We start from the raw sequence: 13,278 nt of genomic DNA, 5'->3' as shown, positions 1-13,278 counted from the left end.
GGGCGAGGGCCCCGCCCCTAGGACAGCCCAGGCCCCGCCCCCAGTCCGGGACGATGCGGGCCACGCCCCCTCGGGCAGCCCGGGGCCTTTCTCCAGGCCAGGAGGGCGCGGGCCACGCCCCTCGGACAGCCGAGACTCCTCCCCAGAGGATCTGCCTCCGCCTTCGGGCGGCCCGCTGGTGCAGGCCACGCCCCTCAGCAAAGGCTCCGCCCCCGATGGCATTGCCCCGCCCCTATGCCCAGGCCCCGCCTCCAGGATCCCGCGGTTTCTGGTCCAGCCCCTCTAGAGAGAGGTTGCCAAGGCCACGCCCCGCGGCAGCCCTAAGCCCCGCCCACCGAGCCTTCCAGGGACCTCGAAGTCGCCTCCTGCGGACCCCTGCGGACCCCCGCGGACCTCGGCCGGCTTCCCTGAACCCAGACATCGCCGGACCCGGCCGGAAGGCTATTTGCCTCCATTTTTTTAAAAACCATAACCTCAAGATTTTATCGTTAACAACAAAGCACAAAGCTTAGGCCTGGATGCTTGGCCCTTTCTCGTCTGGTCGTCAAAGTGCTGGCAGCTCTTACTACCCAGCGTCCTCCCAGATCTGCGATGGCGCTCCACGCTTCCAAGCCTTGGCACCATCTTCTTGGTACTTTTAGCCTTTTCCCGGAAAATCGGCTTGGTCTGCCCACCGTGGCCACTCGACCTCCTGGCATAAGGGCGCTTTCCCCGGGCATAGAGAGAATCTGTGCCCTTCCTGTCACTTTGAGGGGTTGGTGCTCAGAGGCCCCTTGCTGAGTATTCTGATGTTTTGCAGGTTGAAAGCAAGGAACTCATACACCCCCTCTCGCCCCCAGCCCGGCCAGACCCTCACCCCTCCCAGGGGCTCTGGACGGAGGGGAAGCGGCAGGGCAGCTGTGGGCTCGGGGGCTGGGAAGCTCTTTGCTTTCCGACGTGCACTCACTCCTTCTTGGGACGCTGCACGCAGTCCTGGACCCCAGCGTGCGTGCTCATGAAGCGGCTGCTGGCGCTGGGTCAGGTCCTGGAGGCCGGGGCACCCGCAGACGTGCAACAAGTAATTCCACACCTCAGTGCTGCTTGCGCCCCCTTGGCCAGTTCCAAACCAGAGGCTCCTGGTGCAGGGAGAGCATGGCAGGCGGAGGGGGAAGGGGTGCCAGGGAGAGCTCCCCTGAGAAGACGTTAACTGAAGTAGGAATCGACGCTGAGTGGCCCACAAGGGCAGGGAAACGCATTTCAGGTAGAAGGAACAGCATGGGCGGATAGCCCGAGGTGAGGGGAGGTCATGGGGTGTTTGAGGAACTTAGGAGGGGCTGGGGGGACTGGGGCGGGACTGGGGTGGGGGCAGGGTGGAGGAAGGGCGAGCAGGGCCCAGTGGCGCGAGGCTCGTGGGCTCCGTCGGAGTTCAGGCTTGGTGCTGGGGTAGCTGGGAGCCACAGAGGGCGTGTGAGTAGGGGCTGGGCAGGAACGGTCGGATTTGGGTGTGAAGATGATCCCGCCGAGCTGGCGTGGAGGAGGGCACAGGGGCTAGGAGCTTGGGAAAGGGGGCGGCTGAGGTTCATTTGGGACAGAAGGGCCCGCGTTGGGGGTACTCTCTGGCACTGAGGCCTGGGGGGAGGGAGGAGGCGCAGGAGACGCTCAGGTCTTTGGCGGGGAAACTGGGTGGGGGCGTCCTCCCTGGGGTGGAGCTAGAGGGAAGGGGAAATGCCGATGTCATCTAAGATTAATTCAATAAATATTTATTGATCATCTGTGCCCCTTGTCCAGCTGACATCTAGGGGGGACGGGGAGGCCAGCGGCAAACCCCATGAATGGTAAAGCACATTCGTGCAGGGTCTTGGAGACGATGGGAGGGAAATGGGGAGCCACGGAGAATTCTGACCGGAGGAGAGAGGGCACGTCTCTTCTGGTCTTAGTATTTTTTTTAACCTTTATTTCATTTTTTATTTATTTCTCTCCCCCACCCCATTGTCCACCCCGTCGTCTGCTCTCTGTCCATTCACTGTGTGTTCTTCTGTGCCCACTTGCATTCTTGTCCGTGGCCCCTGGAATCTGTCTCATTTTGTGGCGTCTTGCTGTGTCAGCCCTCTGTGAGTGCGGCGCCACTCCTGGGCAGGCTGCGTTTTTTTCCATGTGGGGTGGCTCTCCTTACGGGGCGCACTCCTTGCGCGTGGGGCTCCCCTACGCGCGGGACACCCCTGCGTGGCAGGGCACTCCTTGCGCGCATCAGCACTGCGCATGGGCCAGCTGCACACGGGTCAAGGAGGCCCGGGGTTTGAACCGCGGACCTCCCATGTGGTAGGCGGACGCCCTATCCATGAGCCAAATCTGCCTCTATGCTCTTAGTATTTCTTTGGCTGTTATGCTGCATAGAGCCTAGGAGGGGACTAAAGAGAACAGGTGGGGGAGAGGGTGGGCTGGAGGCAGGGGGACGGGCAGCGATGGTTTTAGGAAGGTGGGACTGGCAGGTTTGCTGTGGACCCAGTTAGGCGGTGGGGAGGGGGAGAGGACTGCAGTTTGGAACTGCTGTGACCTGGGATGGGGCCTATTGGAGGGAGCTTTACTATTATTATCATTTTGGGGGGATGCACGGTAAGGTCAGGATGTCACTTCTGGCCCAGAGAGGAGTTGAGGGGCCGGGGGGAAGCCCCTGCAGATGGGCAGTTGCAGGAGCACGTCTCGAGTTGGGGGACAGAGTTTGGGGCTGAGCAGGTACCTCTGGGAAACCTCAGTATTTCTTAATAGAGGGCGCTTGGAACCCCAAGACTGGGGGAGCTCCCATGGGGGTGCTGAAGGAGGTGTTAGCTTAAGGACTGGGCCCCGGGGCTCTCCGCAATTACATCGCGATTATGAAACTTAAAATCCGTTGAGTGTTTTCCCCATGCCCTTCCCAGATCTTATGAGATGGGTACTATTACCTCTTTAAAATTTTATTTATTTATTCCTTAGTTTTTTGAAATGTTACATTAAAAAAATATGAGGTCCCCATACACCCCCCACCCCCCTCACCCCACTCCTCCCACATATCAACAACCTCTTTCATCATTGTGGCACATTCATTGCATTTGGTGAATACATTTTGGAGCACTGCTGCACCGCATGGATTATAGTTTACATTGTAGTTTACACTCTCCCCCTGTCCACCCAGTGGGCCACGGCAGGACACACAACGTCCAGCATCTGTCCCTGCAGCACCACCCAGGACAACTCCAAGTCCTGAAAAAGCCCCCACGTCATCTCTCTTTTTTTTTTTAAGATTTATTTATTTATTTCTCCCCCCCCCCCCCCGCCAGTTGTCTGTTCTCTGTGTTTTTTTTGCTGCGTCTTCTCTGTCCACTTCTGTTGTCAGCGGCACGGGAATCTGTGTTTCTTTTTGTTGCGGCATTTTGCTGTGTCAGCTCTCCGTGTGTGTGTGTGCGGCACCATTCCTGGGCAGGCTGCACTCTCTTTCGCGCTGGGCGGTTCTCCTTATAGCGCGCACTCCTTGCTCATGGGGCTCCCCTATGCGGGGACACCCCTGCGTGGCAAGGCTCTCCTTGCGCGCATCAGCACTGCGCATGGGCCAGCTGCACACGGGTCAAGGAGGCCCGGGGTTTGAACTGCGGACCTCCCATGTGGTAGGCGGACGCCCTCACCACTGGGCCACGTCTGCTTCCCTCATTTATTTTTAAAGGCAGTAAAACATGCCTGGCAGAAAAATCATTTTAGCCACCTTAAGTCTTTACCTCTTAATTCGGCCTGTGGAAACAGACCCGCGCAAGTGAAGTAATTCAAGGCCCGAGAAAGGAGAGCAGGGGCCAAGGCCGTGTCCTGGGGCGCCCCTGGGGGGTCTTTGCGGGAATCGCTGGCCCGCAACCCCGCAGAGTTGGCGCCGGGGGTGGGGGAGACTCTCGGGGGCTGAGTGCGAAACCTGCAGCCTCGGGGGCTGGTGCTGTCTCCAAACACCTCCCAGGGCCCCCAGCTGCAAACCACCCCAGCAAAAGCAGGGTGGACACAGCTGGGTTCAAATTCCGGCCCTGCCCCTGCGGAGCGCGCTGCCCCTCTGCGAGCCCCGCTGTCCCCCGTCGCGTGGAGTGGACGGGCTCATCGCGCGTGGAGGGCACGCTGGGGGCTTCCTCTAAGGGCTGCGGTGGGGGGTGCCTGGGGAGAGGCAGGAGGGGAGGTGGGGGTGGGGGTGGGGTGGGGGGGGCTGCGGGGTCCTGGCCGCGGCTCTTCCCGCGCGTGGAAGCCTCCAAACGCGCGGGGCCCGAGCAGGCCGGGCGCGCCCTTTGCCGGCGCCTTCTGGGACAGCAGGCTGCGAGCTCCAGGCTGTAGGTGTGACGGCGTGTGTCGTGTGTGACTGTGTGTGCACGTGTGCAAGCGTGCTGTGTGCGTGCGGGCATGAGTGGGTGTATGCGTGTGTCTGAGTGTGCGTGTGGCGTGTGTGTGTGCAAGCACACCCGTAGGTGTATACATGTGTGGGTGGGTGCGTGTGTGATGTGCACGTGTGCGTGTCCACACGCGAGTGCATGTGTGCCCATGTGCGACTGTGAGTGCGTGTGTTCCTGTGTGTAAGTGTGCCCCTGGGTGTGTGCATGTGTTCATGTGGTTGCGTGTGTGCCTGTGCGTGCAAATATCCCCTACGTGGGGGGACACCCCTGCGTGGCAGGGCACTCCTTGCGCGCATCAGCACTGCGCATGGCCAGCTCCACACAGGTCAAGGAGGCCCGGGGCTTGAACCGTGGACCTCCCGTGTGGTAGACGGACGCCCTGACCACTGGGCCAAGTCCGCAGCCCCGTTTTAGTTTTTACCTGCTCCCCTTTGTCAAATAAGAATGGAATTTAGTGCTGAATTGGTATTGACTTAGCTCTTTCTTGGGCATCTTTTTACTGCCTATAGGACTGGCTTAAGCTGGTTTCCTTTGTTCCTGCTGAACCCGGCCAGGAGTGGGAGACTGCGGCAGTAGGCTGCCAGGTTACGTGAATTAATATTTTCTTCCTTTATGTGAAAACTAATTTTCGTTTCTTACACCGCTCAAGCCAGAGCTCAGAGCCTGGCAGACATCTGTGGCCCCGGTGTGAGCAGGGCCTGTTGGCCGAGTGCCGAGTTTCCCGGATGAGGAGGCCAGTGTGTGGGGAGTCCAGGGGGGACACTCTGTCCTGAGCCTGAAGGGGCTGGAGCATCCCCAGTGATTTCTCCCACCAGGAACGTCTCAGCTGCCGAGTCAGGCACGTGTGACTCACGGCATGTCCTGGCGGGTGTGGGAGGGTGGGGGGCCACATCTGGGGAGGCAGAGGCTCGTTCTTCTCCAGGGCGGGGCTGAGGACAAGTGTGTTAGAGCCCCGGGGCCTCGGGCACAGCCGGTCACCCCTCTGAACCTCGGTCTCTTCTTCTGTAAAATGGGCTGGCAAAACTTGGCAGAAAAGACATAAAAAAAAATAAAATAACTTTGCAGAGTGCTCTGAGGGTTTGATCAGACCCGGGCAGACCAGATAGGAAAAAACAAGTTCCAGAATGATTTGCGTGTAAAGATCCCTTCTGTATATAAAACTTACAAGCGTCTGTGTGTGCACATGTTTGTATGTGCGTTGAAAAAAGATGAAAGAGGTTGTTGATGTGGGAGGAGTGGGGGGTATGTGGGGTGGGGTAGATGGGAACCTTTTATATTTCTTAATGCAACATTTTGTGTGTTCTACGTATCCCTTTTTAAAAAAGACAATAAAAAATTTCATTTTCAAAAATAAAAACTATCCAGACGAATCCGTACTCATAGTTGGAATTGAGGACAGTGGAATTGGAGTAAAGGCCGTTTTAAACTTTCCTTATGTCTCCGTTGCTTTGTTTTTCACACTGAGCTGCTATAATTTTCATCTTTAAAACACAATGTTAAGAGGAAAAAGAATATGGCACGGCGGAACACGGGGTTGGTTTTGAAAAGATACGAGGGGTCGTTATATTCCAGCACCCTGAAGGCACACCCTCCCGGGATGGGCGGTGGGTCTCTCTGGAAGCTCCTGCTGGCTGGAGCTTCACATTTCCATTCCTTACTCGTGCTGGTCTTGGACTCAGTAAAATTTAGTTCAAGTTCTGGTTCTGCCAGCTGTGTGACTTTGGGCAAGCAGTTCACCCTCTCTGAGCTACATTTCTCCTTCGGTAAAATGGAGAGGAGGATTTATACCCCCAGGTAGTCCATACTTCTACAACAAACTTTACTTAAGCACCTGCTCTGTCCTTCCTGGGACACACAAGACAGACCCTCGTAGTCTGAGGGGGGAGCCAACAGGTACGGAGACCAAGTCAGATGGTGGCGGCAAAGCAGCACAAAGGAAATGAACAGGTGACACGGGCTGGAGATGACCCGGGGGGCTGAGCTGCAACGGGTGACCAAGGTGGGCCTCCCCGAGGAGGTGACGTTGGAGCAGAAAGCTGGACCACGAGGAGGAGAGGGTCGTGCACAAGGTCTGGCCCTGAGGCCACAGGTTAAAACCCGGGCCAGCGCACCTCGCCCTTGTCTGTTCTCGCTTTCTGCAGTCAGACGAGCTGAGATCATCAGGCTGTGTGAAGGGCAGCGCTGCCAAGTCCCAGAGAGGTGGCAAAGGATCAAAGGAACTGAGCTGGGAGGCAGGAAGCCTGAGGGAAACTTTGTAAAAAAATTCAGAGGACGTGCAACAGTTACCAGCCAGCACAAAGGAGCACTGTAAGCACTTGCCTCGTCTCTTCTCTGTCTCTCTGTCTCTCTGACTCTTTGTCTCTCTCTCTGTCTCTGTCTCTCTCTCTGTCTCTGTCTCTCTGACTCTCTGTCTCTCTGTCTCTCTCTCACTCTCTCTCTGAGCGATGACACTTGACAAAAACTAGCCTGACTGTGGGAATGTAAAATGGGCAGCCACTGTGGGAAAGTCGGGCGCTTCCTCAAGAAGTTAAACGTAGAATTACCATATGTCATGGCAGTTCCATTTCTAGGTATGCCCCCCCCCAAAAAAAAACAAACCCCAAAGCAGGTGCTTAAATACTCTTACCCCAATGTTCATCACAGCGTCATTCACAAGAGTCAAAGGTAGAAGCAACCCCAGAGTTTATCAGCGGTTGAATGGATAAACGGAGCGTGGCCCATCCACACAATGGAATATTATTCACCACAAAGAGGAAGGTAGAGTCATCAGTGTCAAGGGCCCATCATTGGGCCATCCTCCTTCACGGGTCTTTGCCCTTGAACTTGGGGGACTGTTGCTGTTCCATTGGGGAATGTGGCAGAGCTCCCCTGGCTAGGAACTCAGCACTCCCTCAGTTTTCATTTGTAACTGTAACTACTACGAAAATACCCAATGAATATCTGAACATTTTTATATACCCTATACACCTGCCCCGGAGAACTCCCTCCCAACCAGTATCTTTTTTAAAAAAATACCAAAAAAAAAAAAAAAAAAAAAAAGGAATGCAGAGGAAGCAGATGTGGTTTAAACAGTTGGGTGCCCGCCTCCCACATGGGAGGTCCTGGGTCCGGTTCCCAGTGCCTCCTAAAAAGAAAATGAGCAGAGAGGGCTCTATGGGGGTGAGGGATAAAAATAAATAAAAAAATTTTAAAAAAGGAAATGCAGCTCTAAGACATGCTACAAGATGGATGCGCGTTGAGGCTATCGTGCTGAGTGAAATAAATCAGACACAGAGGGACAGATATTGCCTGCCTCCACTTACAGAAGCAGCTAGAATATGCAAATGCATAGAGACAGAAAGCAGGGCACGGGTTTCCAGGGGTGGGGGGGGGGGCAAGGGGGAGTTAATGCAGAATGGGTGCAGGGTTTTTGTTTGGGGAGATGAGAGAATTCTGGTAGTGGAAGGTGATGAGGGTGGCACACAGCTGTGAATACGATTAATCCCACTGAACGGTGTGCTTGGGAGTGGTTGAGATGGGGAAGGTATGCTGTACACATACATCCCCATCTCAGTTTTTTAAATTTAACTTTTTAAATTAAAAAAAAAAAAAGCAACTTAAAAAGCAATGACAACTCCTACTCTCCAGCTCATTGGACTTACCCCGGTCAGCTAACAGGGAGGTGAAGAGGGTCAGCCCCCACACCCGGGAGCCAAGAGTGCCTGCAACTGCAAGCAGGAGAACCACACTCATCATCCATGTGGGATCTAAGCCTCCTCTCGATAGAGAGGGGGAGTGGACATCACCATCCCAGGGTCCACAGGGTGGAGGAAGAAAATATGGATCAGAGTGGACTTACTGCTATTCTACTATAGAACTATTGTGACTTTAGGAATGCAAGAAATTGTATCATTGATGTGGAGACAGTGGCCAAAGGAGTTTCTGGGGGCAGGGAGAGAGAAGAGATGTGACGTGGGGGAATTTTGGGGACTTGGAGTTGTCCTAAATGATATTGCAGAGTCAGATGCTGGACATTATATATCCTGCCATCACTCACTGAGTGGACTGGGGGAGAGTGTCAACTACAAGGTAAACCATTATCCATGCGGTGCAGCAGTGCTCCAAAATGTATTCACCAAATGCAATGAATGTGCCACGATGATGACAGAGGTTGCTGATGTGGGAGGAGTGGGTGGGGTGTGGGGTATGTGGGAACCTCTCATATTTTTTAATGTAACATTTTTTGTGATCTATATATCTTTTTTTTTTAAAAGGCAAATAAATTTTTCAAAAAAAAAAAAACAATGACAATTAAATGCAACACATGGTTTTAGACTGGCTCTAATAAGGGAGGAGAAAATGGCCAAGGAGACATTATCGGAACATATGAAACATGTAGTCTGTGGGCTGTATATCAATGTTAAAGTTCTTGACCTTGATAACTGCACTTCAAGTGGTTACGTAAGTGAAAATCCTTGATCTTTGTAAATGTATGTGGACATGTTATTTGTTCAAGGAGCATGAGGTAGTTTAGAAAATTGACGGATGATAGATAGTTGGATGGATAGATAGATCATTGATGGTAGATAAATAGATAATAGTTACAGATAGATACAGATGATAGATGATGGATAGGCAGAATGACACAGCTAATGTGGCAAAATGTTAAAACTAATGGATCTGGCTATCTGGGTGGGAGGAGTATATTGGTGTTCTCCGTATGGGTTTTGTTTTGTTTTTTAATATTTATTTATTCATTTCTCTCCCCATACCCCTTATTGTTTTGCACTTTCTGCCTGCTCATCTTTTTTTTTAGGAGGCACCAGTACCTGAACCCAGGACCTCCCATGTGGGAAGGAGGTGCCCAATCACCTGAGCCACCTCTGCTCCCTGCTTGTTGTAGCTCTCATTGTGTTTCCTCCTTGTTTCACCTCATCCATCATCACCATCTTGTGGCGTCAGCTCACCGCACCAGCTCATCACATCAGCTTGCTGTCTTGCTCATCTTTCTTTAGGAGGCACCGGAAACTGAACGCAGGACCTCCTATGTGGCAGGTGGGCACCCAACTGCTTGAGCCACATCCGCTTCGCTGGGTTTTGTATTATTTTTGCAATTGTCCTGTATGTTTGGAATGATTTCAAAGTAAAAAGTTTAAGAAAAAAATAAAACCAGGCTGACCAAAGCCGCAGAAAGCAGACTTGAAGAGGGAGAAGTGTAGTATCCTAAAAAGAAGCCGTTTCCCCCTTCCCCTCCCCGTGTGGCCTGAAAACTCTTTGCTGCTCCATCCATTAGGAGGTGCTCTCATTCCCCTCGGTGACATTCGGGGCTTTGTAGGAAGGTTTACAGGAAGTCTTGCGGCTTCCACCCAGGTCCCTTGGAACTGGAGGGAAGCCATGTGGAAAGGGCCTGAGCACTCAGCCAGTAGCCAGCCCCAAATTGCCAGCCACGGGAGCGAGCCATCTTGGAAGTAGATCTTCCAGCTGACACCAGCTGCTGCAGCTGACTCCACCCGGAGCAGCAAAAAACCGTCCCTGCAGAGCCCTGCCCGAATCGCAAATTGAAGAGCAAAACAGGGGCTGTCATTTTTAAGCTGGTAAGTTCTCTGTTGATTTGCTGACCAATACTAGATAACTGGAACAGATATTTTTCCCCAAGAAGCACGGAGTCCTCAAAAGACCGGTTATGTGGGTTTACGAGTGTTTGCACAGACACTGAAAAATGTTCAGATATGCACAGAAAAAAAAAATGAAGAAGAAAAAATCACACCAAACTGCTGTCGTGGGAGTGGGGAGAAAGCAGTGGAAGAATTTCTTTAAATTTCTACGCGCGTGACTCTTTTTACATTAAGCCCATGCTACGTTTGTAAATAAATATGACTTTATACATTTACAACTATATACAGAGGGGGATGGTCTAAAGAAGTAAAGTGCTTACAACAACACTCACGTTGAGAAATGAACCAACTTAAGGGGTGGAAGCACTTATGGACCAAAATAGACTGATTGTTATTCTAGTAACTGAGGAGCTTGTGACACGGGTGTAAAGAGAGTGGTCACCAGAGCTTCTGAGGGGAAGGAGAGGGAAGAAGAGCTGGAACAAGGGGCATTTTGAACGAGGAGCATTTTGGGGACACTGGAATTGTTCTGCATGACATTACAGTGGCAGATACAGCTCATTATACATTTTGTCAAAGCCTATAAAATTGTGCAGGGCAAAGCAAACACCGTAAAGTAAACTATAGACATGATTAGAAGCAGTGCTTCAGCAGGTGTTCATCAACTGTAAGGAATGTACGACATTCGTGAAAGTTGTTGTAAATGGGGGAAAGTGTGGGAGAGGAAGGGGGCATATGGGAATCCCCTATATTTTCGACGTAACTTTAAACGTAAAAGAGAGAAGAAAAAAAAAAGGAAAAACACGCTCTTGCACACAGTCGGAGATACATGTTTGCTTTTTCTGTGACAGAAAAAGGACACACGCACGCGCGCTGAGCCTGGGGTTCCTCGGGTGTGCTTACCATGGACCCCAGTATCTGGAAACGCGCCCTCCATCCCCTCAACCCTCATCAAAGGAGAGGCTCATGGCAGCGGGCTTGGCCCAGTGTCACCCCGCACGGAAAAAAGCGCAGCCCGCCCAGGAGTGGCGCCGCACACACGGAGAGCTGACACAGCAAGACGCCACAAAATGAGACAGATTCCAGGGGCCACGGACAAGAATGCAAGTGGGCACAGAAGAACACACAGTGAATGGACAGAGAGAGCAGACGACGGGGTGGACAATGGGGTGGGGGAGAGAAATAAATAAAAAATGAAATAAAGGTTAAAAAAAATACTAAGACCAGAAGAGACGTGCCCTCTCTCCTCCGGTCAGAATCCTCCGTGGCTCCCCATTTCCCTCCCATCGTCTCCAAGACCCTGCACGAATGTGCTTTACCATTCATGGGGTTTGCCGCTGGCCTCCCCGTCCCCCCTAGATGTCAGCTGGACAGGGACACAGATGATCAATAAATATTTATTGAATTAATCTTAGGTGACATCGGCATTTCCCCTTCCCTCTAGCTCCACCCCAGGGGGACGCCCCCACCCAGTTTCCTCGCCAAAGACCTGAGCGTCTCCTGCGCCTCCTCCCTCCCCCCAGGCCTCAGTGCCAGAGAGTACCCCCAACGCGGGCCCTTCTGTCCCAAATGAACCTCAGCCGCCCCCTTTCCCAAGCTCCTAGCCCCTGTGCCCTCCTCCACGCCAGCTCGGCGGGATCATCTTCACACCCAAATCCGACCGTTCCTGCCCAGCCCCTACTCACACGCCCTCTGTGGCTCCCAGCTACCCCAGCACCAAGCCTGAACTCCGACGGAGCCCACGAGCCTCGCGCCACTGGGCCCTGCTCGCCCTTCCTCCACCCTGCCCCCACCCCAGTCCCGCCCCAGTCCCCCCCAGCCCCTCCTAAGTTCCTCAAACACCCCATGACCTCCCCTCACCTCGGGCTATCCGCCCATGCTGTTCCTTCTACCTGAAATGCGTTTCCCTGCCCTTGTGGGCCACTCAGCGTCGATTCCTACTTCAGTTAACGTCTTCTCAGGGGAGCTCTCCCTGGCACCCCTTCCCCCTCCGCCTGCCATGCTCTCCCTGCACCAGGAGCCTCTGGTTTGGAACTGGCCAAGGAGGCGCAAGCAGCACTGAGGTGTGGAATTACTTGTTGCACGTCTGCGGGTGCCCCGGCCTCCAGGACCTGACCCAGCGCCCGCAGCCGCTTCATGAGCACGCACGCTGGGGTCCAGGACTGCGTGCAGCGTCCCAAGAAGGAGTGAGTGTATGTTGGAAAGCAAAGAGCTTCCCAGCCCCCGAGCCCACAGCTGCCCTGCCGCTTCCCCTCCGTCCAGAGCCCCTGGGAGGGGTGAGGGTCTGGCCGGGCTGGGGGCGAGAGGGGGTGTATGAGTTCCTTGCTTTCAACCTGCAAAACATCAGAATACTCAGCAAGGGGCCTCTGAGCACCAACCCCTCAAAGTGACAGGAAGGGCACAGATTCTCTCTATGCCCGGGGAAAGCGCCCTTATGCCAGGAGGTCGAGTGGCCACGGTGGGCAGACCAAGCCGATTTTCCGGGAAAAGGCTAAAAGTACCAAGAAGATGGTGCCAAGGCTTGGAAGCGTGGAACGCCATCGCAGATCTGGGAGGACGCTGGGTAGTAAGAGCTGCCAACGCTTTGACGACCAGACGAGAAAGGGCCAAGCATCCAGTCCTAAGCTTTGTGCTTTGTTGTTAACGATAAAATCTTGAGGTTATGGTTTTTAAAAAAATGGAGGCAAATAGCCTTCCGGCCGGGTCCGGCGATGTCTGGGTTCAGGGAAGCCGGCCGAGGTCCGCGGGGGTCCGCAGGGGTCCGCAGGGGTCCGCAGGAGGCGACTTCGAGGTCCCTGGAAGGCTCGGTGGGCGGGGCTTAGGGCTGCCGCGGGGCGTGGCCTTGGCTGCCTCTCTCTAGAGGGGCTGGACCAGAAACCCCGCGAGCCTGGAGGCGGGGCCTGGGCATAGGGGCGGGGCAATGCCGTCGGGGCGGAGCCTTTGCTGAGAGGGGCGTGGCCTGCACCAGCGGGCCTCCCGAAGGCGGAGGCTGATCCTCTGGGGAGGAGTCTCGGCTGTCCGAGGGGCGTGGCCCGCGCCCTCCTGGCCTGGAGAAAGGCCCCCGGCTGCCCGAGGGGGCGAGGCCCGCACCTCCCCGGCCTAGGGGTAGAGCCTGGACCGTCCTGGGGACCGGGCCCGCGCCCTCCCAGTCTGGGGGTGGAGCCTAAACTGTCCTGGGGGCGTGGCCCGTGGCTTCTCCGCCTGGGGCGAGGCCTGGGCTTTCCTGGGGCGGGGCCTTGGTGCTCGGGGCGGAGCCTGGGCTGTCCGGGGCGGAGCCTGGGCGCTCAGGGCGGAGCCTGGGCTGTCCTGGGGGG

The sequence above is a fragment of the Dasypus novemcinctus genome, unplaced genomic scaffold (genome assembly GCF_030445035.2).
Source record: "Dasypus novemcinctus isolate mDasNov1 unplaced genomic scaffold, mDasNov1.1.hap2 scaffold_124, whole genome shotgun sequence".
Taxonomy (NCBI): Eukaryota; Metazoa; Chordata; class Mammalia; order Cingulata; family Dasypodidae; genus Dasypus; species Dasypus novemcinctus.
Note: the sequence above shows the minus strand (reverse complement) of the source record.